This window comes from Triticum dicoccoides, chromosome 6B (assembly GCF_002162155.2).
Source record: "Triticum dicoccoides isolate Atlit2015 ecotype Zavitan chromosome 6B, WEW_v2.0, whole genome shotgun sequence".
In the NCBI taxonomy this organism is placed as follows: Eukaryota; Viridiplantae; Streptophyta; class Magnoliopsida; order Poales; family Poaceae; genus Triticum; species Triticum dicoccoides.
The window spans coordinates 484,297,196-484,321,146 of NC_041391.1; the positions used below are offsets into that span (position 1 = coordinate 484,297,196).

General features: G+C 45.5%; 1 pseudogene; it reads right to left on the reverse strand.

Annotated features, from left to right (window-relative positions):
• Positions 1-23,951, reverse strand: part of LOC119321205 — a 95,356-nt pseudogene that overhangs the window by 70,277 nt on the left and 1,128 nt on the right.

Genomic DNA, 23,951 nt, shown 5'->3' on the forward strand with positions numbered 1-23,951 from the left:
GAACAAAGAAGGTGTCATGTACAAGCCGGCTACTGCTGTGCCATCCGCGGACAATGATGTGGATGAAGAACTGGATTCGTTGGAGAACGGTCCATATGAAAAGAAGGAATTCGCGTACAATGATGACATAGACTTAAACGGGGAGCCTGTCATTGACATGACACAGATTGATGAAGTGGTTCCCAACCATAAAACCGTACCTAAGGTACTATGTATATATATTTCTATCTATAATTTTATCGTTTAATCTTTTTACGTGTTGAAATGTTCACACTATTTTGTTTGCCAAATAGAAAACCCCACCGAAGATGAATGGACACAAGGAAGCTTCACCTACTAAGCGTAATGATGAATGTGGCGCTACACCTGAAAACCCTTGGGTCGTTGGTACTTCTACATAAGCACCTTCATCGGACATAGACATTTGTCCATCTTCTATCAGCAAGTTCATGGCTAAGGCGAACGATGAGGAAGTTATGTCCGATAAGCGGAAGCGGACTGTTCCCAAGAATTTTGAATCCACCTACACACTTGACAAGCCCAGCAGGTGTACCAACCATGGTCAGAAATCCTCCGGTACTACTACTGCTAGTAGAGGTATCATAACTAACTTTCTTAATTTGTTATTTACTACGAATGCATATGATCACCATTGTTGACGTTCATATTATTTCATGCAACTCTGTTTTCTGACAATCATGAGCAAGACACTACTAGGAAAAGGCCGACTAATGGCGCACCAGTTTTGCCTACTAATGGCGCACTACTGGTGCGCCATTAGTATCACGCCACTAGTATTTTTTACTAATGGCGCACCAGTGGTGCGCCATTAGTATCTGGTATACTAATGGCGCACCACTGGTGCGCCATTAGTATAGGCCACGGTGCACCATTAGTATAGGCCATTGGTGCGCCATTAGTATAGGCCACGGTGCGCCATTAGTATTTTTGAATTTTGAAGGCGGGAAAATAGTAGTGACGCACCGTCTAACCCCCACCGTGTGCCATTGCTATTTTTGAATTTTGAATTTGGATCTGGATCGCGATTTTTTTGCCAATTTTTTGCTTGTTTTTTTTGCTCGTTTTTTTGCACGATATTATTTCAAATTTTGTTCCCGTTTTTTGGATCTTGTATGTTCTTTTACCGTGTTCTTTTGCCGGAGTGGAGTTCGCCAGAGAGGAGTTCGCCGAAGAGGAGGAGGAGGAGGTGACCGCAGAGGCGCTCGCCTACATCGCCGGAGAGGAGGAGGAGGTCGCCGGAGAGGAGGCGGAGGTCGCCGGAGAGGAGGAGGAGGAGGTCTCCGGAGAGGAGGAGGGTATTATGGTGGAGGAGAGAAGGGAAGATGGAGTGGAGGAGTGGAGGAGAGGTGGAGTGGAGGAGAGGTGGAGTGGAGGAGAAGAATGAAGAGGTAAGGAGGAGAGGACACGCCCAGCCATATATACGGCATAGTAATGGCGCACCGTGGGCAGGTGCGCCATTACTATTTTTTTATTTTTTATTTATTTTGAATTTTGAAGGCGGGAAGATACTAAAGGCGCACCATGGGCAGGTGCGCCATTAGTAACTTTTTTTTTATTTTTTTTGATTTATTTTGAATTTTGAAGGCGGGAAGATACTAATGGCGCACCATGGGCAGGTGCGCCATTAGTAATTTTTTTTATTTTTTCGATTTATTTTGAATTTTGAAGGCGGGAAGATACTAATGGCGCACCATGGGCAGGTGCGCCATTAGTAACTTTTTTTTGATTTATTTTGAATTTTGAAGGCGGGAAGAGAGTAATGGCGCACCATGGGCAGGTGCGCCATTAGTAAGTTTGATTTTTTTTGAATTTTTTTGCCTCTCCAGATCTTAAAAGCCCCGTATCTTTTTTTCTGTTAGGTTTTGAGGATTTTGAAAATGTTTAGCGGGGTTCCCCTAGTTAAATTTGGATGTAACTTTTCGAGTAGATGATTTTTCATATAAAAACTTTTTCATCCGAGTTCGTATGCAAAAGTTAAGTCCATTTTTACAAATTCTCGAGAGATTTTGCAAAAAAGTCGAAAATTCATGTTTGTAAATTTTGCTAACAACTAGACCACATATCACATGGGAATCTTATTTTCTTTTATTTTTTTGACATTTCTATCATTTTCTTTTATTTTTTTGAAACTGAAAAGGCGGTCCACAGGTGGGGGGTGCATTCGGGGGAACGTTTGAGCCAAATTACTAATGGCGCATCGTGGGATGGTGCGCCATTACTAGTTCAACTAGTAATGGCGCACCACTCCCACGGTGCGCCATTAGTAGTTTTGAAAAAATTAAAAAAATTACTAATGGCGCACCGTGGGATGTGGTACGCCATTAGTATTTGCACAGTAATGGCGCACCAACACATGGTGCGCCATTAGTATTTAGTAATGGTGCACCACATGTACAGTGCGCCATTAGTGTCCATCCCATCTATAGCCCTTTTCCTAGTAGTGAGAGGTTGTGGTAGATGAGTTGATGCCGGAAATAATTGATGCAACTATTTCATTTGTCGAGTTAGCTGCTAGCACCAAGAAGAATAAGGGGAAAACGTTTACTAAAGTGAAGGGCGTGGCATATCTCTGACTTCCGAAAGGATTCGACCGGTACTAACTCATAGATGGCTATCGGAAGATGTAAGTACTACTTGCATGTCCTGTTATTAAAATGCTCCAGAATCTATGTCTCAACTTTCAACATGTAATGCCCTGATATTCATAGAAGGTATTGAAGCTTATATGGGACATTTGGAGCTGCGCGTTGGTCATGATCGTTATTGAAAGCACAAGTGCTCCCTAGGTGGTTTTGGTAATTAATGACAACATATCTCTTGTTGGACTAACACTTTATCTAGTATATTTCAGATAAGTTCAACAATGGAGTGGCATGGACCAAAGGATGTGGGAACTCCTTCAAGATGCTAAGGACAAAGGATTGGCTCAAGCTTCAAGCTCAAGACTCTTCATTTTACATTTTGGTGGTCCAAGATCACATTGAGTCTATAGGAAAAGCCAATACTATCAAGGAGGGATGAGGTGTTGCTTAATGAGCCTCTTGCTTCATGTTCTTAGTGATATGCTCCAAAACCCTCAACTACTTTCCCACATCCACAAATGACCTAAACCCAAAGCCAAAATCGGTCACATCGAAACTTCCTATCCGGCGCCACCGATTCCATAAGTCATAGCCACTGCCACAAACCCTAAGCAAATCGGTCTTACCGATAGGGATCTCGGTCTCACCGAGATGGGATTGTAATCTCTCTGTGTATGTCCATTATCAAATCGGTATCACCGAGTTTGAGAAACCGGTACTACCGAGATTACAATGCAAACTCTCTGGAAACTTATTACCAAAATCGGTCCCACCGAGTTTGAGTAATCGGTCCCACTGAGTCTGCCTGACCAACTCTCTGGAAAGCTTATTACCAAAATCGGTCTCACCGAGTTTGTGTAATCGGTCTTACCGAGATTACGTTATGCCCTAACCCTAACCATATCGGTCTCACCGAGTTGCATTTCGGTCCCACCGAAAACCCTAACGGTCACATTATTTGCTAAATCGGTCTGACCGAGTTTAACGATTCGGTCCCACCGAGTTTGGCAGATTGTGTGTAACGGTTAGATTTTGTGTGGAGGCTATATATACCCCTCCACCTCCTCTTCATTCGTGGAGACATCCATCAGACTGAACCTACACTTCCAGCATACATTTTCTGAGAGAGAACTACCTACTCATGTGTTGAGGCCAAGATATTCCATTCTTACCATATGAATCTTGATCTCTAGCCTTCCCCAAGTTTCTTTCCACTCAAATCTTCTTTCCACCAAATCCAAACCCATTGAGAGAGAGTTGAGTGTTGGGGAGTGAGGGAGTCCTAGACTAGGGGGTGTCCGGATAGCCGAACTATCATCATCGGCCGGACTCCAAGACTATGAAGATACAAGATTCAAGACTTCGTCCCGTGTCCGGATGGGACTTTCCTTGGCGTGGAAGGCAAGCTTGGCGATATGGATATGTAGATCTCCTACCATTGTAACCGACTCTGTGTAACCCTAGCCCTCTCCGGTGTCTATATAAACCGGAGGGTTTTAGTCCGTAGGACACAACAACAATAACAACAATCATACCATAGGCTAGCTTCTAGGGTTTAGCCTCCTTGATCTCGTGGTAGATCTACTCTTGTAATACCCACATCATCAATATTAATCAAGCAGGACGTAGGGTTTTACCTCCATCAAGAGGGCCCGAACCTGGGTAAAAACATCGTGTCCCTTGTCTCCTGTTACCATCCGCCTAGACGCACAGTTCGGGACCCCCTACCCGAGATCCGCCGGTTTTGACACCGACATTGGTGCTTTCATTGAGAGTTCCTCTGTGTCGTCCCCAATAGGCTCGATGGCTCCTTCGATCATCAACAATGACGCAGTCCAGGGTGAGACTTTTCTCCCCGGACAGATCTTCGTATTCGGCGGCTTTGCACTGCGGGCCAATTCGCTTGGCCATCTGGAGCAGATCGAAAGCTACGCCCCTAGCCGTCAGGTCAGATTTGGAAGTCTAACCTTCACGGCTAACATCCGCGGAGACTTGATCTTCGATGGATTCGAGCCACAGCCAAGCGCGCTGCACTGTCACGATGGGCACGATTTGGCTCTGCTGCCGGACAGTTTCCTGGAGGCCGCACATGAGTCCGCTCCGATCCTCAATTCGGAGCCGGCTGTGCAGATCGAGGACGGGTGGCTAGACACCACCTCGGGGGCTGCAACATCTACGGCGATGGAGCCGAATACTGACCTTGTCCCTTGTGAAGCTCGTGACTCCAAGGTGCCGGACTCCTTGCCGGACTCCGAACCTCCCGCGCCCCCTCCAACCGAATCCGATTGGGCGCCGATCATGGAGTTCACCGCTGCGGACATCTTTCAACATTCACCTTTCGGCGACATCCTGAATTCGCTGAAATATCTCTCGCTATTAGGAGAGCCCTAGCCGGACTACGGTCAGGACGGCTGGGATGCGGACAACGAAGAAATTCAAACCCCACCCACCACCCACTTTATATCCACTGTCGACGATCTAACCGACATGCTAGACTTCTTCTCCGAAGACATCGATGGTATGGACGACGATGCCGGAGACGACCAAGAACCAGCGCCTACGGGGCACTGGAAGACCACCTCGTCATATGACATATACATGGTGGACATCCCAAAGGATGGGAATGGTGAGGAAGCAGTGGAGGAAGACTCCTCCAAGAAGCAGCCTAAGCACCGGCGTCAGCGGCGCCGCTCTAAATCCCGCCACAGCAAGAATGGAGATTCCGGCACCGGAGACAATAACACCCCGGATAGTACCGAAGACAACCCCCTCCAGCAAGATTCAGCACAGGAGGATGGAGAAGCCAGCCCTCACGAGAGAGCGGCAGACAAAGAGGTAGAGGACGATAATTACATGCCTCCCTCCGGAGACGAGGAAAGCCTCGACGACGATGAATTCGTCGTGCCTAAGGATCCCGTCGAACAAGAGCGTTTTAAACGCAGGCTTATGGCCACGGCAAATAGCCTCAAGAAAAAGCAGCAACAACTTAAAGCTGATCAAGATCTGCTAGCCGACAGATGGACTGAAGTCCTTGCGGCCGAAGAGCATGAACTCGAATGCCCCTCCAAAAGCTACCCCAAACGCAAGCTGCTCCCCCGATTAGAGGAGGAGGCATATAAACCTGCATCACCAGCGCACAATACGGCTGACCGACCACCTCGTGGCTGCGATAGAGAGGCCTCTAGGCCCTCCACTAGAACCGTACCCCGGCACTGCTCGAAAAGTACGAAGCCGCGGGGGAATGCGCCGGACTTGCGAGACATATTGGAGGATAAGGCAAGACAATCAAGATCGATGTACGGATCGCGTGGGCGCCCCACGATGCGCGACGACTACCGTCGCACTGGATACAGCAACTCCGGTCGGGCCGAACACAGTAGGCAAAGCTCGCTCGAGCTACGTCGTGATATAGCCCAATATAGAGGCGCCGCACACCCACTATGCATCACAGATGAAGTAATGGATCATCAAATCCCTGAAGGGTTCAAACCCGTAAATATTGAATCCTATGATGGCACAACGGACCCCGCGGTTTGGATCGAGGACTATCTCCTTCACATCCATATAGCCCGCGGCGATGATCTCCACGCCATCAAATACCTACCACTCAAGCTTAAAGGACCAGCTCGGCATTGGCTTAACAGCTTGCCAGCAGAATCAATTGGGTGTTGGGACGACCTAGAAGCCGCATTCCTTGATAACTTCCAGGGCACATATGTGCGACCCCCAGACGCCGATGACCTAAGCCACATAATTCAGCAGCCAGACGAATCGGCCAGACAGTTCTGGACACGGTTCTTGACAAAGAAAAATCAAATCATCGACTGTCCGGATGCAGAGGCCCTCACAGCCTTCAAACATAACATCCGCGATGAGTGGCTCGCCCGGCACCTAGGACAGGAAAAGCAGAAATCCATGGCAGCCCTCACATAACTCATGACCCGCTTCTGCGCGGGAGAGGACAGTTGGCTAGCTCGCAGCAACAATGTCAGCAAAAACTCTGGCATTCCGGATACCAAGGACCACAATGGCAGGTCGCGTCGCACCAAGAACAAATGCCACGTTAACGGCGACAATACTGAGGATACGGCAGTCAATGCCGGATTCAGAGGCTCCAAACCCGGTCAGCGGAAAAAGCCATTCAAAAGAACCACTACGGGTCCGTCCAATTTGGACCGAATACTCGACCGCTCGTGCCAGATACACGGCACCCCCGAAAAGCCATCTAATCACACCAACAGGGATTGTTGGGTATTCAAGCAGGCAGGCAAGTTAATTGCCGAAAATAATGACAAGGGGCTGCACAGCGATGACGAGGAAGAGACCCGGCCGCCGTCTGATGCTGCCGCATTCTACCGGGCCGAGGAGGGGAGCTCGACGGAGAAGGTCTTCTGGTCTCAGTATGCTGAGGCCGGACATCCGGTGCCCCTTAGCGACCAGCTGAAGCAGCTGGTCGAGCTCCACAAGGTGGCCGAACAGGCCATGAAGGGCCTCATAGTTGGGCTGTGGCCCAAGGAGGCCATGCCTGGGAGCTACTTCGGCCTGGTGCGGCGGCTGGTGGATGTGTGTCCCTGGGTTGAGTCGTCAAGCACTCTGCCTGCATTGAAGGTGCCCGTCGGGCCCTTGCCCGTGCAAAGGGGCTTGGCCCTTGAGGGCCACTCCTCGTCGCCGTCGCTGACGTTGGCGGAACAGTCCGGGGGAAGGGTCCTTCCCTTCTTGGACCCTTCGGCCTCCCTTGTTGGGGAGGCCTTCCTCTTCTTCTCTCCCCCCGCTGGGGAAGAGTCCTCCTTCTTCTCCTCCTCGTCCTCGTGGGAGGAGTCCGCCTCGGAGTCATCGGACGATGAGTCCGATACCACTTGGCGCCGGGAACTCCTTCGGGTTCCCATGGCCTTCTTCTTGTCCTTCTTCTCCGGCACCACGTAAAGTGCCGGGACCAGCAGCCCTGTCAAACGGGCATTTGCTGGGTCTTCTGGAAGGGGAGCCGGACAGTTAACCTGTCCGGACGTCGTCTGCCAGGCCTGTCAAAGGTATTGGGAGTTTAGATCCCGCATGAAGTTAAAACATGAAAAGCAAGTGTCCCATAAAGGATAACATGGCTTACCTCGTCAGCTGGATGCTCCGAGCGGAATCCGCGATCTTCGGTAGCGGATGCGGGGGCTTCGACGCCCTTGAACAGCACCCTCCAGGCATCTTTGTATGTAGTATCAAAGAGCCCGCTCAAGGTCTGGTGCTGTGCCGGATTCAACTCCCACAAATTGAAGTCCCGTTGCTGGCAGGGTAGAATTCGGCGGACGAGCATGACCTGGACCACGTTGACAAGCTTGAGCTTCTTGTTCACCAGGGTCTGGAGACAGGACTGGAGTCCGGTCAGCTCCTCTGAACTACCCCATTGCAAGCCCTTCTCTTTCCAGGAGGTGAGCTGCATAGGGATGCCAGATCTGAATTCGGGGGCCGCTGCCCATTTGGGGTCATGCGGCTCAATGATGTAGAACCACCCCAATTGCCACCCTTTGATGGATTCCACGAAGGTACCCTCAAGCCAAGTAACGTTGGGCATTTTGCCCACCATGACGCCTCCGCACTCCGCTTGGCTGCCCTTCACAACCTTCGGCTTGACATTGAAGGTCTTTAGCCACAAGACGAAGTGGGGCTGGATGCAGAGGAAGGCCTCGCACACGACGATAAACACCGAGATATTGAGGATGAAATTCGGGGCCAGATCATGGAAATCCAGGCCATAGTAGAACATGAGCCCCCGGACAAAAGTATGGAGTGGGAAGCCCAGTCCACGGAGGAAATGGGGAAGGAATACTACCCTCTCATGAGGCTCGGGGGTGGGGATGAGCTGCCCCTCGTTGGGGAGCCGGTGCGCGATATCGCTGGACAGATATCCGACATTGCGCAGCTTCTTGATGTGCCCCTCCATAACGGAGGAGGCCATCCACTTGCCTACCGCTCCGGACATGGCTGGAGAAGGTTGAGGTGGGATGTGCGGACTTGGGCGCTGGAGCTCGAGTGCGCGGAGATGGATAAGCAAAGGAGGAAGAAGGCGTAGGTAAAAAAGGTGGATCCTTATCCCCTTATATATGGGCGGATGAAACTATGCGTCCCTACTGGCCTGGTAAAACTCGCTTATCTCCCAAGCGCCGCAATCAATGGCGCAGTTGGGTTACCCACGTCCGTATTGATGGGAATCTCGGAATAAGGGGAACACGATCTCTGCTTCGACAAGACGTGCCAAGGAAACCGCTTCGCTAAACGCACTGAGGTGGTATGAAAAAAATGATTCGAGTAAAGGCTTGGCCGTGGGTGACGTCATGCCACGAAATACGTCAGCAGATTGAACTTGTGTAAATATTATTCTCTCTACGGTGGCATGTGGAAATTTATTTTGCAGAGCTGGATACTATCCAGGTGTTCACAATCTTCTATGAATTATTCGGAGGAGGAACCCGCCTTGCAATGCCAAAGACAATATGCGCGCCGGACTCATCATCATTGAAGCCTAGTTTAGGGGCTACTGAGGGAGTCCTGGACTAGGGGGTGTCCGGATAGCCGAACTATCATCATCGGCCGGACTCCAAGACTATGAAGATACAAGATTGAAGACTTCGTCCCGTGTCTGGATGGGACTTTCCTTGGCGTGGAAGGCAAGCTTGGCGATACGGATATGTAGATCTCCTACCATTGTAACCGACTCTGTGTAACCCTAGCCCTCTCCGGTGTCTATATAAACCGGAGGGTTTTAGTCTGTAGGACACAACAACAATAACAACAATCATACCATAGGCTAGCTTCTAGGGTTTAGCCTCCTTGATCTCGTGGTAGATCTACTCTTGTAATACCCACATCATCAATATTAATCAAGCAGGACGTAGGGTTTTACCTCCATCAAGAGGGCCCGAACCTGGGTAAAAACATCATGTCCCTTGTCTCCTGTTACCATCCGCCTAGATGCACAGTTCGGGACCCCCTACCCGAGATCCGCCGGTTTTGACACCGACAGGGAGACTATCATTTGAAGCACAAGAGCAAGGAGTTCATCATCAACGCACCATTTGTTACTTCTTGGAGAGTGGTGTCTCCTAGATTGGCTAGGTGTCACTTGGGAGCCTCCGACAAGATTGTGGAGTTGAACCAAGGAGTTTGTAAGGGCAAGGAGATCGCCTACTTCGTGAAGATCTACCGCTAGTGAGGCAAGTCATTCGTGGGCGACGGCCATGGTGGGATAGACAAGGTTGCTTCTTCGTGGACCCTTCTTGGGTGGAGCCCTCCATGGACTCACGCGGCCGTTACCCTTCGTGGGTTGAAGTCTCCATCAACGTGGATGTACGATAGCACCACCTATCAGAACCACGCCAAAAACATCCGTGTCTCCAATTGCATTTGAATCCTCCAAACCCTTCCCTTTACTTTCTTGCAAGTTGCATGCTTTACTTTCCGCTGCTCATAAACTCTTTGCATGCTTGCTTGATATGTATTGTGAATGTTGAAATTGTGCCTAAACTCCACTTAAACATTAAAGAATCTTAAAAACTGCAACTTTGGTACTTAGTTTCTAATCACCCCCCCTCTAGACACCTCTTCTCAAGGTCCTACAAGTGGTATCAGAGCCAGGTTTCCATTGCTTTGGTTTAATCACCATTGGAGGAAGATGGATGAGTCTACTATTGGGAGTATTAGACATAGAGTGCCTATTCTTGATGGAGAGTATTTTCATGAGTGGAAAAATGAGATGCTTGTTATTTTCAATCAATATCATTTTAACAAGTACATTGCTAGTCCTTGTGCACCTTATGTTGATCCTATGCATCCTACCCATGATGAGTCAATTGAGATGATTAGGAATCTTAGAACAGCCGATCTTATCATTGGAGGATTGCCTAGAAACTTGCTTGGATGTTTGCCTACTTTTAAGTGTGCCTACACCATATGGAAATTTCTTGAGGAACGATTTCCAGATTATTCCTTGAAAAATCTTGATGAAATTCTCCATAAGTCTATTGCCTTGAGTAAGATGAATACTAGTGATCCTATGTTTGGTGATCGTCTATTTGAGCTTACAAACCTTATGCGTGCCAAAGGAAATGTTGGTATTATTAGTGATATTATTTCCGAAGCTATAAAAATTCATAAGCAAGATTATCAAACTCATTCTAATGAATCACCCTCTCTAGGACTTGATCCACCACATGACGATGTTGAACATGGATACTATGATGAGGATGATGAGAGTGACTTTGATCTTGATGATGCAATGAGACATTTTGGTCTTATGGCAAATCTTCGGGGATATATGTCAGGAGGAAAGGAATTGGTTCTTGATAGTGGATGTACCGATCACATGACCGGAGATAAAGACATGTTCCGTGAGCTTGCTGATAATGATAGTCCTCGAAAGTATGTCACTTTTGGTGACAACTCAAAGGGTAAGGTGGTTGGCCTCGGTAAGGTGGCCATATCACATGATAGCTCCATACAAAATGTCATGCTCGTTGAATCTCTTGGTTACAACTTACTTTCAGTATCTAGACTTGCTGATTTCGGTTTCAATGTTCTATTTACTGAAGTAGATTGCCAAGTGTTTCGTCGAGATAATCATAAAGTGGTCTTTACCGGTGTGCGTAGAGGTGATCTATACATTGTTGATTTCACTAAAAAGGCTCAACCTAAAACTTGCTTCATTGCTAAATCCTCAAAAGGTTGGTTATGGCATAGATGACTTGGTCATGTTAGTATGCGAAACCTTGACAAGCTTATTAAAGGAAATCATATCCTTGGAGTTAACAATGTCATATTTGATAAGGATAGACTTTGCAGCACTTGTCAGGCAGGTAAACATGTTGGAGGAAGGCATCCCGTGAAGAACATCATGACTACAAGGAGGCCACTCGAGCTACTTCACATGGATCTTTTTGGTCCCAACTCCTACAAGAGTCTCGGTGGAAATTCTTTTGGTCTAGTTATAGTTGATGATTTTTCCAGATTTACGTGGGTGTTCTTTCTCGATTATAAATCGCAGGTCCAAAAGATCTTCAAAAACTTCGCTAGGAAGGCCCAAAATCAATTTGAAGTGAAGATCAAGAAGGTTCGCAGCGACAACGGAACGGAGTTCAAGAATGCAAATGTGGACACCTTTCTTGACGAAGAAGGGATTTCACACGAGTTATCGGCTACGTACACACCTAAACAAAACGGAGTTGTTGAGAGGAAGAACCGGACGCTCATTGAGATGGCGAGAACGATGCTTGATGAGTACAAGACACCGAAGCACTTTTGGGCAGAAGCGGTTGAGACAGCTTGTCATGCAACAAATCGCTTGTATCTTCACAAGCTACTCGGCAAGACGGCATACGAGCTCCTCACCGGTAACAAACCCCAAGTTGGATACTTTCGAGTATTCGGCTCAAAGTGCTACATTCTTGATAAGCATCGTCGCTCTAAATTTGCTTCTAAGACTCATGAAGGTTTCCTACTAGGTTATGGCTCAAACTCTCACACTTACCGTGTCTACAATAATTTCACCCGAAAGGTTGAAGAGACGGTAGATGTGAAGTTTGATGAATCTAACGGCTCGCAAGTAGAGCAATTGCCAATTAATGTAGGTGACAAAGATCTTTCAGAAGCAATTCAAGACTTGGCCATTGGCAAGGTTCGTCCAACGGAGGTGAAGGAGAGTACCTCGTCCGTCCAAGTGGATGCTTCAACTTCACGATAAGGTGAACCAAGAGTTGATACGGAACCATCCACAAGCGGGACACACCAAGATGAAGAAAACGAGGAAGTGCATCAAGATGAACGCCAACAACCTCCTTCTCCACCACGACAAGAGAACGACAATGCCAACAATGAAGAAGGCCAAGAAGAAGAAGAAGAAGAACAAGATGAAGAAGATGTTCAACGAAGACCCAAGCAAAAGCTTTCACGAGTTCGAGCAAGAGTTGCTAAAGATCATCCCGTCGAGCAAATCTACAATGACATTCAAACCGGGAGAATCACTCGCTCTAAAACTCGTTTAGCTAACTTTTGTGAAAACTATTCTTTCATCTCTAGCATTGAACCTATGAAGGTCGAAGAAGCATTGGAAGATCCGGATTGGATAAATGTTATGCATGAAGAGCTACATAACTTTGAAAGGAATCAAGTTTGGACATTGGTTGAGAAGCCCGACAACAACCACAACGTCATCGGTACCAAATGGGTGTTTCGAAACAAGCAAGATGAAGATGGACAAGTAGTTTGCAACAAAGCACGTCTCGTCGCCCAAGGCTACACACAAGTCGAAGGTATGGACTATGGTGAGACTTACTCCCCCGTTGCTAGACTTGAGTCCATTCGCATCTTACTTGCCTATGCTAATCATCATGATATCTCCTTGTACCAAATGGACATTAAAAGTGCTTTTCTAAATGGTGAAATAGAGGAGGAAGTTTATGTTAAGCAACCTCCCGGCTTTGTCAATCCTAAGAAACCCAATCATGTTTACAAACTTCACAAAGCTCTTTATGGTCTTAAACAAGCTCCTAGAGCTTGGTATAAATGCTTGACCAAATTCCTTATTGAAAAAGGCTTTGAAATTGGGAAAATTGATTCTACTCTTTTTACTAAAAGGGTTAATGGAGAACTATTTGTATGCCAAATTTATGTTGATGATATCATATTTGGTTCAACTAACCCTCATTTTAGTGAAAAGTTTGGGAAGCTAATGTCGCGGAAGTTTGAGAGGCCCATGATGAGTGAACTCAAATTCTTCCTTGGGCTGCAAATCAAGAAAACTAAGGAAGGTACCTTTGTTTCTCAAACAAAGTACACCAAGGACTTGTTCAAGAAGTTCAATATGCAAGAATGCAAAGGTATGTCTACACCCATGCCTACTAGTGGACATAATGACTTGACCAAAGATGGTGAACTGGTTGATCAAAAGGTTTATCGCTCTATGATCGGTTCATTGTTATATCTATGTGCTTCACGTCCTGATATTATGCTAAGTGTGTGCATGTGTGCACGATATCAAGCTGCTCCTAAGGAATGTCATCTTAAGGCCGTGAAAAGGATAGTGAGATACTTAATCCATACACCAAACTTTGGCATTTGGTATCCTAAGAGGGCCTCTTTCGATCTTGTTGGCTATTCCGACTCAGACTATGCCGGAGACAAGGTTGACAGAAAGTCCACTTCGGGTACTTGTCAATTTCTTGGTAGATCTCTTGTGTCTTGGTCCTCCAAGAAACAAAACTCGGTATCCTTGTCCACTGCCGAAGCTGAATATATTGCCGCTGGTTCATGTTGTGCTCAATTACTTTGGATGACCCAAACTCTTAAGGATTATGGGATATACGTGAGACATGTTCCATTGCTTTGTGACAATGAAAGTGCTATTAAAATTGGTCATAATCCTGTGCAACATTCTCGAACTAAGCATATTGAAGTTCATCATCATTTCATTCGAGATCATGTTGCTAAGGGTGATCTTGATCTTAAGCATGTTCGCACTGAAAAGCAATTAGCGGATATATTTACTAAACCTCTTGATGAGAAAGTGTTTTGCAGGTTAAGAGGAGAATTGAACATCATTGATGCTTCAAACTTGGAGTAGAAACTCCATTGGATACATGCAAGACATGAGCTTATGACTAATCCTTGATGTTTTTCTCTTATGATGAATATCTTATGTCTTGGATATATTTGTATCTTGCATGTTATCTAACTCTTGTAGGTACTTGGTGGAATCAAATTCCATGAGATTTTAATCTACTCATATCTTGAGCAATCTCTACATCACCAAGTCTCTACACCTTGGTGGTTGAAGGCAAGGAAGCACGAAACCTCTTAAACATATCCATTGGCAAATTCTATGCTAAGCTTCAAGATTGTCATTCTTGGATACACAAGTGCTCTTCCTTGCAAGAACTAACCCATGTAGGTAGATGGACTCAAATTCCAAGTGGTGCTCCAAATTCTTGATGAGCTACATCAACCTTGAGCAACCTACACAAGTTTAACTACATGGACAACACCACCAATGAAGGTATGTTGTTCCATCTTAGAGAAGCTTTACTCCAAGTCATGAGCTAAAGCAACTCGACAAGATGTGAATACATCAAGATGATTAAACGAAAAATGGCAACCCCATTTTGAGCTTAAACGATAAGTATGACCTATGATCAAGTGATCTCACTTGACTCCTAAGTCAATATACTCTAACATAGGTGAATTTGTTGCCGACCATCTCTAGATGAAGTTCTTTTGTGTTCTTTTCTGTGTTTGCATTTGTCTCATGCATATTTGTTTCCCCTTTCAAAAAAAAACTTCATCTAGATTTCTTTCTTTCTGTTTGTTCTGCATTTTCTGCATTCCAATTCATTGCACATCTTTCAGTAAATCCCTTGCAAATCCTTGTGAGATCTTACTAGTCTAGTGAGCTGAGGTGACAAGTGTTTTCTCTGCAATGAACTCGGTTTCACCGATTTGTTATTCTCGGCCCAACCGAATCTTTTCGGTATGACCGAAGCATACCACTCGGTGCCACCGATTTCATAATAGGAAAAACTCTTTGCCACATATTCTGTGTTTCTTCTGATCCAGCTCCACTCAATGAATCTTGTCCTCTACAAGCATCACATTTTTATCAATGCTTTGTTCTGTGTCTCAAGGATCAAACCCATTCGACAGATTCCAGAAGACCCTTCTTGGAAATTGATGTCAAAGGGGGAGAGAGAGAACATCAAAGCTTATCTTCTGAAGAGAGAGAAAGCATCAAAGCTTATTACCTTCCTTCTTAAGGGAGAGAGAGAACCTCTAGGGGGAGAGACCCTCAAAGGAAGAGAGAGATTTCCAGGGGAGAGGATACTTAAGTAGAAAGTATTTCTCAAGGATCCCAGATGCTTGGTGTTCAAGAGGAGAGATGTCCACATGTCTTCTTGACGGGAGAGACATGTTCATATGTTTTGTTATGCTTATTTGCATTAGCATACATTAGCTCTGATCATCATTCATATCTTTCAGCTCTGTTTTCTTTCAGCTCTAATTTTCTGTTCCCTATCTTCTCCAAGTATCCCATGTTAGATTCAGGGGGAGCAAGACATCTAAGGGAAAGAGATCATTTAAATTCATTGCATATCTTTACTCTTGGGTACATGTCTAATTCAATGTGGTACTTGGTACTCACTCTCTACATGTCATCCCAGTCTTAGTATTCTTGTGGTTTCTTCTGTTTGCTCTGGCTAGTAGATGTATTTGTGTTATCTAACCTTGCTTACACAGGTTCATTTCATCCTAAGACAACTCAGGACTACAAGGTAAGTATATGCATCACAAGCATGTGTATGAGGAGTTCTTGCTGATGTACATATTGTTTGCAAGAAGAGCTAATGAGCATGAAGGTATTTTCTTTAACATCCTTTGCTCTGATGCATATGGCCAAGATACATGTAGCACATTGCCTGCTCTATCATGTTTATGCTCTCACATGCTTCTATATTCCATATTCACATGATTGCATACATGTAGGGGGAGCCTATGCTTGTTACATGTCTTTCCAAAGCTTTGCTTGCTATTCTGTATATCATTATCTAAAGCTTTGATGTATGTTGCCATCAATTACCACAAAGGGGGAGATTGAAAGCACAAGTGCTCCCTAGGTGGTTTTGGTAATTAATGACAACATATCTCTTGTTGGACTAACACTTTATCTAGTATATTTCAGATAAGTTCAACAATGGAGTGGCATGGACCAAAGGATGTGGGAACTCCTTCAAGATGCTAAGGACAAAGGATTGGCTCAAGCTTCAAGCTCAAGACTCTTCATTTTACATTTTAGTGGTCCAATATCACATTGAGTCTATAGGAAAAGCCAATACTATCAAGGAGGGATGAGGTGTTGCTTAATGAGCCTCTTGCTTCATGTGCTTAGTGATATGCTCCAAAACCCTCAACTACTTTCCCACATGCACAAATGACCTAAACCCAAAGCCAAAATCGGTCACATCGAAACTTTCTATCCGGCGCCACTGATTCCATAAGTCATAGCCACTACCACAAACCCTAAGCAAATCGGTCTTACCGATAGGGATCTCGGTCTCACCGAGATGGGATTGTAATCTCTCTGTGTATGTCCATTATCAAATCGGTCTCACCGAGTTTGAGAAATCGGTACTACCGAGATTACAATGCAAACTCTCTAGAAACTTATTACCAAAATCGGTCCCACCGAGTTTGAGTAATCGGTCCCACCGAGTCTGCCTGACTAACTCTCTGGAAAGCTTATTACCAAAATCGGTCTCACCGAGTTTGTGTAATTGGTCTTACCGAGATTACGTTATGCCCTAACCCTAACCATATCGGTCTCACCGAGTTGCATTTCGGTCCCACCGAAAACCCTAACGGTCACATTATTTACTAAATCGGTCTAACTGAGTTTAACGATTCGGTCCCACCGAGTTTGGCAGATTGTGTGTAATGGTTAGATTTTGTGTGGAGGCTATATATACCCCTCCACCTCCTCTTCATTCGTGGAGAGAGCCATCAGACTGAACCTACACTTCCAGCATACATTTTCTGAGAGAGAACTACCTACTCATCTGTTGAGGCCAAGATATTCCATTCTTACCATATTAATCTTGATCTCTAGCCTTCCCCAAGTTGCTTTCCACTCAAATCTTCTTTCCACCAGATCCAAACCCATTAAGAGAGAGTTGAGTGTTGGGGAGACTATCATTTGAAGCACAAGAGCAAGGAGTTCATCATCAACGCACCATTTGTTACTTCTTGGAGAGTGGTGTCTCCTAGATTGGCTAGGTGTCACTTGGGAGCCTCCGACAAGATTGTGGAGTTGAACCAAGGAGTTTGTAAGGGCAAGGAGATCGCCTACTTCGTGAAGATCTACCGCTAGTGAGGCAAGTCCTTCGTGGGCGACGGCCATGGTGGGATAGACAAGGTTGCTTCTTCGTGGACCCTTCTTGGGTGGAGCCCTCCATGGACTCGCGCAGCCGTTACCCTTCGTGGGTTGAAGTCTCCATCAACGTGGATGTACGATAGCACCACCTATCGGAACGACGCCAAAAACATCCGTGTCTCCAATTGCGTTTGAATCCTCCAAACCCTTCCCTTTACTTTCTTGCAAGTTGCATGCTTTACTTTCTGCTGCTCATAAACTCTTTGCATGCTTGCTTGATATGTATTGTGAATGTTGAAATTGTGCCTAAACTCCGCTTAAACTTTAAAGAATCTTAAAAACTGCAACTTTGGTACTTAGTGTCTAATCACCCCCCCCCTCTAGACACCTCTTCTCAAGGTCCTACAGTTACCTCTGTCCAACGTGGAGTTCCAAATTCGTTGTAGATCACGCTATTGCGTGAGATGATCCATTGGCGTCGAGCTGCAGCCTGGATAGTGCTCTGTCCAAAGCTAGAGCAGTTAATAGAGTTAGAAAAGAGTATATTGTGCATGATAAGGTACGTCATGTTTGTAATTCTTCACTACAGGACATTTCATCAAGTATTTCGTTTGATCCATAATGGGTTTTTGCACTATAGACGTATATCGCGTTGAATATCGACAATTCCCACTGGATGACCGTTGTCATGCACATGATCAAGCAAGAATTCCAAGTTCTCGACTCCCTCTATCCTCTGGAGCTGACAGAAAAGACTGTAAAGCACTGGTAATGTAACCAACATTTGTACCATTGGTCTTACATGTTGTTTATGATTCTTCTTTAACACTATCCTCTTTATAGTGAATGGCTATTGCACACGATATGCGTCAAGCAAATCTTATTACAACAGGGAAATATCCGGACATAAGTAAGTGGCCTATCAATGAGTATGACATGAACCAGCAAGAGGATGGGTGAGTTAATAGGACATCATGCACATTCAAACAACAACACACATGTTCGTATTGCCCACCGCCAATGTTGGCATATATACCATGAACTCTTGTGGCCTTTTTGTCACAAAATGTCTAGAACATTGGGACGGGGACCGAATGACCCGCGATTTTTTACAGGTATGTTGTTATTTACGTTTGTAGACTAGCTAGTATGGTCGTGTAGCAACTTCGGTTCATGTAACCTTTATGTCATTTTTTTCTAGGCCACCGTTGACGCTAGGAGAAGTTGTTTCGTCGCCGAGTTGATTATGTCACCTTCGAACATGATGGAGTGTGTGAAGAACAAAATTCACGAAATCGCAAGGAAAAGGCGTGCCGAAAGAATTCATGCGGCATGCAAGATTCAAGTTTTAGTGGTTTGGATTTAGTCCGGTTGAAGGTTCCGACGGCATGATTATCTTAGGTTTCTATCATTTTTATGTAATAAACATGGCATCTCGAATATTGTGACACATACATGTGTATGCGTCTGTCAGACAATTCACTCGTACCAGACAATTCGTCGTACAATTCGCTCGTACAAGACAATTCGGTCGTACCAATAAATTTTTGGCTTCACTTATCAATTGTTTTTGCTTAATATTTTTCTCATTCTCCAATTTTTTATAATTGTATTTTTCACATTAATAGTATTCACATTCTATTTTTCTCTTCAAGTGCTCTCCTAAGTTTCATATTAAAATTTTCACATTCTTTACTTTTTTTAAACTCTAAAAAGCTTAGCCTTCTGCCTTAGCTATCTGCATGTCATCATTTTGCATAATCTCCTGGTAATTCCCCCTCATCACATGATTATGAAAAGTAGTCATGTTAGCTAAGTAAATATATCGAGCCAAAACATAACATTACAAAGATGAAATTTAGTCATGTCAGCTCATTGGCTCTATCGCGTGTTATCAGGCATCATGTGTTTCTATTTTGTTTGACAAACCCGTCGTTTTTTTATTGTATGTATAACTAACTTTTCTATACTCACCATGATGCCAGGCACGGCCCATCTAACCACGTGAGGGGCCCCACAGGCGGCCTATCATGCCGGCAAGGCTACACCAGCCCATTTTGCCAGGTTCACATCGATCTTTCCCCTTTTCTTTTCCCTTTCCAAATCTCTAGCTCTCTCTCTCCATTTGCCCCTCCAAATCTCGATGGCGAAAGCATGACAGTGAGCTGGGTGTCAGGCGGTTGTGGCTGCAGCGAGAAGAGCGGTGGCAACCGCAAGTTAGGTCGAACCCTGGGTCCTACAAGCAGGTGGGGTGGATTCAGTGGCACAGCAGGCAGCGGCGGCGGATCGAGTGGAATAGGGGACTGGGGTTTCATGGGCGGCAGCAGGCTGGGAGAACCCACGGCTAGGGTTTCTTTGGTGGTACACTTTGGTGGCAAAAAGGTAAGTTCTTTACCGTTGTTCTTTACATCCCAGCATTATCTCCCACAATTCCTGACCTGTGCCCCTAACAAGCTCCATCTATGTGGTCATCAGGAAACTCCTGGTGGCCGTGTCTGCATAGATGCAGACAATTTTGGCAGCGCATTCTTGGGATGTGGGTTTGAGGTTAGTCTACTGAGCATGATCTTCAAACTAGTACTGCTATTGCGGTCAAGCTGCAAAAAAGTTCAATGTTTACCGCTTGCAGTGACAAGTTCAGTTATAAATTGACTTGAATTGCTCATGATTTATTTAGGATTATATCACTTCTGATTATGTTGAATGGGTTTATGGGGAGTGGTATAGCAAAGCAAAGTCAGTCATTAAGTATCTTGCCATGAAGAACAAGAAACTGGAGACTAAGATTACAAAATATGAAGTTGAAATTAGAAGGAATGAGAAAGAAAAGAGGGCAATGGTTAAGATGAACAAGGAAATATTGCTCTATAGGGATAGGATTTTAGGATATGGAGGTCTGTTGTATCTTGGCATGCTTGCCATTATGATTGCTGTCATAGTTAGCAAGTAGATTGTTCATAAAGTTATTGACATTGTTGTTATTGACATGATGAAATGCTGATGAATTATTTGCTATTCAGTTTATGGGCATAGTGTAACAGAGATTGCGGTAGAAATAACATGGGGCCATCATGATGGCGTGTTCTATATTTGGCAGACAATGCACTTTTGGCATGTTCTATATTTGGCACACAATGCACTTTTGGCATGTTCTATATTTGGTAAGTGATACACATGGGCACATCACCTAGCAACACTATTGATTTGTGCAGCAGCCCAGTTCATTGTCTTGTTGCAACATAGGAGCAACATCTAGCAGCACCTACACCTTTGATGCAACACTGAAGCAAAGCAACAGTACATATTCAATATTCTGAAATTTAATTGAACTTGACACATAGGGTGAGCAGTAGATATTCAGTTCTTCAGTCACAAAGAACCCGACCAAACCGTACCGATTGCATAACTAATAAGCCTACATATAAAAGCATACCTAACCAACATCAAACACAAAATATTGTTAACTTATAAGGTCAAACATATAACATCATACCTAACTTAAGATAACCAGCAGCTTCCTCCTCCTTCAGCAACTGTGCCCATTTTCACTTCTTCCGAAATTTGAGGCGGCGTGAGCGGTGCACCACACACGGAGAATCCTTCTTCTTTACCGCCGTCCTCTTCGACAGCTGCACCACCTGATCCTGATCCACCTGCTCTTCTTCCACCTTCACTATGTCAGGGAGGAGGGGAAGGAGCTCGATGTCGATGGGCATTGTCTTGCCACCCTCGACTACGACCGACGCTACCATCTGCACGGTGTCCGCCTCGCCCTCCTCATGGTCATCAGGGATGACTAGTACCTCATCCACGTCGTCCTCCACGATGTTAGAGCCCAATCGTAGGACTGGCTTTGGCACGTGGCGGACCTGGTAGTCCGGGCTGACGGGCGTAGGGAGAGCGAGCTCGACGTTGACGCGCTCCGCCCTTGATGCGATGCATGCTGGATCTTGCCACAGTGTCATAGTGGTGGAGCGGTACATCCACCACCTTGCGCGCTGAATAGGGGAGTCACTCAGCGTGGCCACTCGCATTGCCCAGACGAGGAGGAGAGCCGGAGAGACGCCACAGCCGTAGGGGAAGGCGCACATCTTCTCGGTGTCGGTGAGGACTTTGACGAGGCCACGCGCGTGGTTGACCAACATCTCCGTGCCGGGGAACCAGCCGCACACCTCTGTCAACTGCGCGCGCCACCCCTCGTCATCGCCGGAGAGCTCCATCATCGCTCTCTACCAGTCGAGGCTTCTCTCCATGGAGGCGGCTGGAGCGGTCACCGGCGAGGGTTTTCTCAATCTACTTTAGGTGGGGATAAGAGGGGAGTTCGAACCGATGCGCGTGGGAGGTGGGTGAATGTGTGGTGGGGAGTGGTAAGTTACTTATCTAATGGCAGTTAGGATGTGGGGAGGGGAAATGTACAATATTCTTTCTATCTCCCACCCCGGTCATAATACAGTGACATTGCAATCTATTATTCCCAACCATGTATAACTAATTTATTTAGGTCGGATTTTGTTGCTTATTTAGAGATGTAAAAGGTTGACACTCCTACTAAACAAAGTGTCGATCGAGTTGCTACAATATTTAGGAACCAAACACTTGATGTTAAACGTCGAACTAAATTTGATGCCATAATGTGAAGGATATACTGTCCAGTTCACTTGGTTCATCCGTAAAAAATTGAAGCAAGTGTTCTACCCTTCTTCCTTCTCCACATTTCTGCACATGATAAAAGACAAGATAAGTTAATGAATGATAAAAACTTTAATAATCCACAATGCATACAAAAGCTTACTTCTGATTTAGTTTGCATTTCTTGCTACGTCTAGTGTGTCCTAGCAATTTGCAAGTGCCGCACCGAGTTTTCAGCTCATCAAAAGAGAGTGGACTACCATTTTTCGAGACAGGGCGGTTCTCATCTACCTTTGTTGAACCTTTGCTTGACACTTTCATAGGATCTTTAACTGCAACCATGTTGCCTTCACCATTGTCTACATATTCAACTGCACACTTACTAAAGTCATTTTTTTCTTACTCAAAATTTCCTTTAGCAGATCATACTCATGACTCTTAGCTATCACAGCCTTCAAACTATCCTGTAACTGATCCCACAAAGCTGGGTGTTTGCATGCCGCATGCATAGCTTCTAATGCTAACACACTGACCTGGCTATATTTCATTCTTTCCCCTGCCCCAGTCCAACCAAATCCCAACAGATCGCTTGTGCGCCTCGCGGGCAGTCCCAACCTTGCTTGTTTCGTGAACCGAACAAGAACTAAACACTTTGGTATTTCAGATATGTTCAAGAACTTCAGTACATGGAATATGTGCTTGCAAGGTAGACCCTTTCGAATCATTCTTCTGCAGCTACACCTTATAGGTTCTGCGGAATTTACTGGTGTATACTCCACCTAAGAACGGCTCTTCCGGTTATTCTTCCAAACCACGATGTACTGCTGTGATCCGTCTCCCAGCTTAATTTCTACAATCTACATGTCGTCAATTTTTCTAAGATCATCTTGCAACATATAGAAGTTTGCTGGAGTGAAGATGTGAGAAGTAGCTATCTCAAGTTCCCTCGAGCTAGTAACTGGCACCGGTAAACTCTGTGAGGCCGTGCAGTTATCTCGCGCCTCATTTTCACGGATATGTACAACGGCGTTCTCCTAATGCAAAATCATATCCACCAGGGTCATTGCACCGTCTAGGTGGAGGTGAAGGCATGAGTTCAGGCTTTCACTCCGCTAGTTGCTTTTCATGCCAAGCCAAAACCCCTCTGTCAGATAAGCTGTGGCCCACAGTCTCCTCTTCTTATACATCCGTCTCAACCATGTTACAGTTTTTTCCGACTGCCATCTTTTGTAAAACGCGTGCCATCTCTCCTCAAACGTGGCCGTGGACGTGCTGTAGTACAGAAGAGTTTGGAACTCCTTCAAGGACTTGTGACTGAGGTGAATCTTCATAATTTTTTCTATATGCCACGTACATATACGGTGCCACACGTCTGGCAACACTTCGTGAATTGCCTTGATCATCGCAGCATCGGCATCTGTGATTACACTCTTCGGCATCTTTTGACACATGGACCTCAAAAAAGTCTGCAGCAGCCACACATATGTCTGTTTAGTCTCGTCCGAAACTCTGGCACAACCAAAATAGTGGTCTTCCGGTGATTGTTAAGACCAACAAAAGGTATGAATGGCATACGATAGCGGTTCATCTTGTACATGCTGTCAAATACAAGCACGTTACCGAAGTCCTCATAGTCATGACAAGACTAGGAGTCACACCAGAACATCCTATTCAAGTGTCCTTCCTTATCTAGCTTGTACTCGAAAAAGAAGCTAGGATCCCTCTGTTTCCTACTGGCCATGATGCCTATGGCTGTGGTAGCATCACCTTTTGAAAGCAGCTTCCTCTTCTCCCTGGCACAAAGGTTGTATATTTCACGCCTGGTA